The sequence below is a fragment of the Ceratosolen solmsi genome, unplaced genomic scaffold, assembly GCF_000503995.2.
Source record: "Ceratosolen solmsi marchali unplaced genomic scaffold, CerSol_1.0 scaffold58, whole genome shotgun sequence".
Classification (NCBI taxonomy): Eukaryota; Metazoa; Arthropoda; class Insecta; order Hymenoptera; family Agaonidae; genus Ceratosolen; species Ceratosolen solmsi.
Genome location: NW_011948447.1, coordinates 1,045,399 through 1,051,398, shown reverse-complemented (window position 1 = coordinate 1,051,398; position 6,000 = coordinate 1,045,399). Strand labels below are relative to the sequence as shown.

The 6,000-nt window shown below is 19.6% G+C and overlaps 1 protein-coding gene across 2 annotated transcripts in view; it reads left to right on the top strand.

Moving 5' to 3' along the window:
* The first annotated feature begins 1,241 nt into the window (after positions 1–1,241).
* sona (sol narae metalloprotease) overlaps positions 1,242–6,000 on the top strand; it is an 84,446-nt gene continuing 79,687 nt past the window's right edge. The window contains exon 1 of one of the 2 annotated variants that reach the window (XM_011504660.1): positions 1,242–1,524. The gene's annotated coding sequence lies outside the window, so the exon portion shown is untranslated. The remainder of the gene's footprint in view (positions 1,525–6,000) is intronic. The other variant, XM_011504661.1, reaches the window with a different exon arrangement.

Here is a 6,000-nt window from a genome sequence, read left to right as displayed (position 1 = left end):
ATAAATACCACAAAGTAATTTTTTAAATAAGTTAAAATAAAAATAAAAAATATTATTGCCAATTGATCATTTTTATAGTTCATAAAATTTATACTACAGTCATAAAGAAAACCAACTAAAAGAATCTTTAGTCTAACATTTGTAAATTTAAAAATTATAGAATATTGATATAATATTAGAATCAATCCTAAAATCATACATGTAAAACATAATATTAAATCATTTTCTAAAAAAATCTAAGCATATATATTTATGCAAATTGTAAGGTTATATTTCGTTTTTCAATTTCGTTTTTCCTTTCTTTTTTCTGAATTATATTTTTCTATACTTCCTCTATGTAAACTCGACATTATATCAGTAGCATTCAATGGAGTTTTGTTTGTATAACGAAGGGGTGCATTTCAGATTTGCTATCAGTGATGTGATTACAGTTACTACTAAGCTTCAGTCTGTATTAAAAATCTTTCATTTATAATGCAGTTCTGTCTTATGAATTCTGTACAATTTTCTATAACATAGAAGATTGTTTTGAGATCTGGCTTCTTATGAATGTGTATATTCTATATATTCATAAATTGATCTTAAGTTATCGGAAAATTGTTAAATTTAAGAAAAAATCTAATTTCGTTCGCTTTTTATAGATTTTACTATTATACGTTTGTTATACAATAGAAAATAAAAGATATTTATTTAGCTTTTCTTGTATTACAATTGAAATCTCGTTTATTGAAATAAACCTATTATTATTACAAGTAAATTCAATTTCAGAATTCATAAAATAAAAAATTATTTATAAATTAAAAATTAAATTTATATAAAGATAATATGACTATGATTTTTTATATCAGTAGCTTTTCATTGTAAAAATGACTTTTAAATTGAATGACACCATCAGGTGAAATCACGTATTTACATTAACTATATATATATATATATATATATATATATATATATATATATTTATACATAAATATATACATAAAAAATATACTACGAAACTTTTACTTAATAGGAACATAATAACATTAATTTAATTAACAATTTATTTATTTTGTGTCTGGTTGCATGTGGGCGTACGTGTTAATTGAACCGAATTTGAACTCCGTGTTAAAATTAATAATCATTCAATATTCTATTACTAAAGTTTTACTCTTTTTCCTTCCTATAAGAAAGCAGAGGAAACGTAGTTAACCGTAAGTCACGTTAATCTTCATACCAAATTTGTGAAGGCTACCAGTGGATATTGGTGTAGTGAATCTTGGACTCCACGTACGAGATATTTTATATTTCAATAGAAAACAAAAGAAAGAACAAAATATATCCATGTATTTATTTGAAAGATAACAGTGACAGTTAATAACAAGCATTTAAAATAATTGTAATTATTGAACGAAATAGTGTTTGTGCCGTACGACGTAAAGGATGAGGAAGATTTCGCACATTGCTAGTATGGAAACATGAAGAAGGCACAAGTTACACAGCGACCCAAGCAGGACCAACTTTTGCTCAACGACAATACATGACGTCAGTTTTTATGCTACTTTTATAAATTTAAGCCAATAAGATAAATAACAATATAACAAATTGCGAGCCCTTTTTATTTGTCTATATTAATATATTTTTGTAAATGAATAGATTATTATTAAGCTAATTTTTTAAATTCCATCTACTTGATTTATATTTTTAATTATTGCAGTTATATTTATATCCTCGAATTATAATTTACTTATGAATTAACTAGCACCATTTTGTTATGAATTTTCAATAAGTAAATTACATACTAATTATATATTAAATTATGAATAATGTAAAGTTTTTAGAAGAATATAATAACTTCTGTGATGTATTAATTACGTATTATGTTAAAATACTATTGAATGATTATAATTTTTTGTATTAAATGTATATAGAATTATCATTTATATAATAGTAGCTTTATTACAAAATAGATATTGATTTAGAAATTTTCTTTATTTTAATGTTTACTTTCTATTTTAATTAGTTATATCCAAATAATTTGGTTATTCAATATTTTGTTTAACAAGTAATGGAAATATATTTACGACGTTATTTATATCTGCAAAGAATATTTATTTTGATATATTATTTTAATAAATCAAATCTTATTTACATATTTAAAAAATAAATATATAAACATAATAATAAAGGAGACATTTTTTTAAAAAAGAATTAATTATTTATATATTTTTTCAAATATTAATAGACCTATAGAACTTATTAAACATCAATAAATATTTTATTTTTATACATTCAAGTCAGTTGATTGTTAATAGAAAAAATAAATATTTCTTTGTAAGATATTTATATTATGTAGGGGTTAATTCATTTAATGCTAATTTAAATTTCAGTTGAAACAAGTATACATATATTCTTTGAAGCAAATATATATAAAGTATAAAAAATAACTAAGAAATTGTACATTTACAAACCCTTCAATAAGTTTATTTTAATTCAGTAGTTTACATTAAAATATCATTAAGAAAAGTTGTAAAGCCTTATCTGTTGTGAGATTGCTAATATTAAATTAAAAAAATATTTTTAAAAAATATTTACCATGTATAATAATAAATATTTTATATTATATCGATAATTTTTTTTCAACATTTAAAGATTTGTAAAATATATTTATTATTTTAAAGAAAAATTTCAATGTTATTAAATGCTAACACTAGAAATATCATTTTATATAGATATTTAAAATTAATTTTAGATCTATTTTAAACAAATTTAAAGCTTTGTTACAGAATAAAGCAGTTTTTAAATTATTATGGTATAAAATAATTTCAATACATTATTACTTTATTACTGCATAATTGACATTTCTATAGAAAAAGTGGATATTAGTTAATAATTTTAAGATATTTAATCACTTATATATACAATTACATAATGACTTTATTATGATTTATTAATACTTAAAGTAGATGAATATTTAATTTTTATAAATAAATTAATTTCTGTACAGTCTTAATAATTTAAATTAAAAGTTTAATTGAGACTTCATAAAATTTGAATTTTGTGAAACTGAATGGTATAATTAAAAAAGCATTCTGTTATTATTAAAATTTATATAAATATTCGATTTTTTACAATTTATTTGTAATGAATATATTTCTAATAATATATATATTTTTACAATCTTAATTTAGAAAGAAATTCAATTATTGAATACCTTGAGGAAATTAAAAATTTACCCATAAAGAATAAATATATGTAGTAAATCGCTTGCATGTATTTTATCGGAACATATTATTTAGATATATAAGCAAAATTGATACCAAGAATTGAGCTTACTTGACGAAAGTCTGATTTATGTAATGGAATTTAACAAATATATCATAGAATAACATATATTATATAGCATCTATTATATTACATATTTTTCAAGTGCAGTTGAAGTAGTTGTTATGAATAAATGGATTGGAGCAAAACTTAATATTGAAATTGGATATTATTATAAATCATAATATATGGCAACATATTTACTTCAGACGTAATCTAGTTTATAAGGATTTTTCGTAATTCGTTGAATTTTTTTTATTTTTTTAAAGAAAACTAATGTTGTGTAAAAGAATTAAAATTTTTCGATTCTAAGTTTGTCTATAAGTTTTTATTATTTTATAAATAATTTAGTTTATTTTATTTATTTTATTATGATTATTTTGAAATTATCTCTCTATTATCATTATGATTGAAAATGTAAGTTATATATATTTATGTAGAGATAGAAACGCAAATGATATCAAAACTTAAATATTTAATAACTTTTAATATTTTTAAAAATAGTGTTAATTTATATAAATAATAATTCATTCATTTCAGTTTTAATCATACCAGAGATAATTTATATACTCGATATTTCATTTAATTTTTAAATTAAATAAAAATATATACTTTTCGGGACGTAGAAATCATAATTGAAATTTTGTATATCTTTTTTGATTTAAAAACCTGAAAATTTAAAAACCCAATATATCTCTCACATGTTAAATATAATTTTGTATATTTACATAAATATCTGATTGATCTCTTATTATAATCAACTTTTTGTTAAAAAGGTTAATGCAAGATTTTATTATGCGTTGTTTCTGCATAGGTGCATACAAAAATTGTTAATCGTTGATGTTGTCGACTGGACTTATGCTTTCTTGAATAATTATATTTTAGAAATCTTAATTCTTTTTGTATTAATTATTACGTTTAATAATACGTGACATAAATAGACATAAATGGTTCTCGATAAGTTTAGAATTCCCAGAATTTTATTCGGATTATATAACTTCCCTGTTTTATTTATCTGTACGGCTTCATAGATATCCAAATTTAATGCTATATATATGAGAGATGCGAAATTTCTCCAATAAACTCATTACATCTATTTTACGCGATAAATACAATCTAAAATAAGTATTTATTAAATATATTAAGTTTAAAACTTTGGTAGACATTAAATGATGAATAAATAGAGATTTTTATTTGAGATTATCGTAAAATATTAAATTTAAGCAAAATAATAAGGTATAGCTGATGAAAATAATAGTAAATATATTTTACTTTAAGATATGAAATTGTATAAATTTTGTTCGTGATAAATAAAAAAGCGAACAGTTTATTTTGATTTTTAATTTTTTTATTTTGAATTGTTTTCTATAATTTTATACGAAATGATGACAAACCAATGATAAAATTCATTCGTGTATAGTTTATTCGACAGTTTTTACTCCGCACGTTTTTACTTTTCGTCGCATAGATTGACAGATCTGTTGCAAAAATGTAAATCACATATTATTTCTTTTATTAATAGTATAGAATAAATATTACACTGGATGGCCAACAAATAATTATATAAATATGTATTTGAGTTTAAAATAATAATAAAAAATAAATTAATTTAATAACTTAATGTTTTATATATGTATTATTTGACTGACACAATGTAAATATAAATATAAAAAATAGTATATAAAAATATAAAAACGTAATTTTAAACTATTATAATGCTCATTTTATAAATTTGAAATATTATTTCTTTATTTACATAATATTATAAATTTAGTTTAATATAATAATTTTATTTATTATACTTCTTATGTTTACATATTTTAATTATATTCTACATTTTTAAGAATGGTTTATAGAATATTATAGAGTGCAAATTTATCAAGCAAATATTTTAAAGAACTTAAAAAAAGGTTTAATAGCTATTAAAAAAATATTTTTTTTATTAAGTATCTTATTTGAATATATTATTAATATAAACATCATTTTTAAATAATTATCTGAATTTCTTGATCATAATTTTTTTTCAACTTTATCTCTAAATATGTTATGTTTAATAATTGGTTAAATGAAATAAAACAAAGAAGAAAATTTTAATTCATAAGTTAATAACTTTGATATGTAAGTTTTTTTATTTATTTTTATTAAAGAACATATTTTTTGATACGGAATGTTTCATCCATATAGACAATATTTAATAACTTAAACAATAATTAAAAAATTATTCATTAATTTTTTAGTGTTTATTTCAGTATAAAACATTTGCTTCGAACTATAATAAAATTTGTATTTTTTAAAATAAATCTTTTTTTATAAAATGTAAAATATGAATAATTTATTAAAAACCGATAAGTCATATCAAAAACATATTTCAATTTATATTTGTATCTACTATAATTTTAATATATTTAACTTTATTGTCGTTTAAATAAACTAATTCTATATACTGATTTATAGTAAATAAACGAATATTTAATAGTTGATATGTATTTTCAAGTAATTTTCTTTTTAAATGTAAGAGAGACATTATAAAAAAATTTTTTATTTATTTTAAGCTAAGTAAATCAGAATTAACTACTCACATAATTTAGCGTGAAGTTTGCTTGTAATTAAATTTTTATAGAAATATATGAATGACTATTACAAATTTCAACACTTTCTGTTTCATTTTAAAAATTGTTATTTCAGTGCATACTTCAT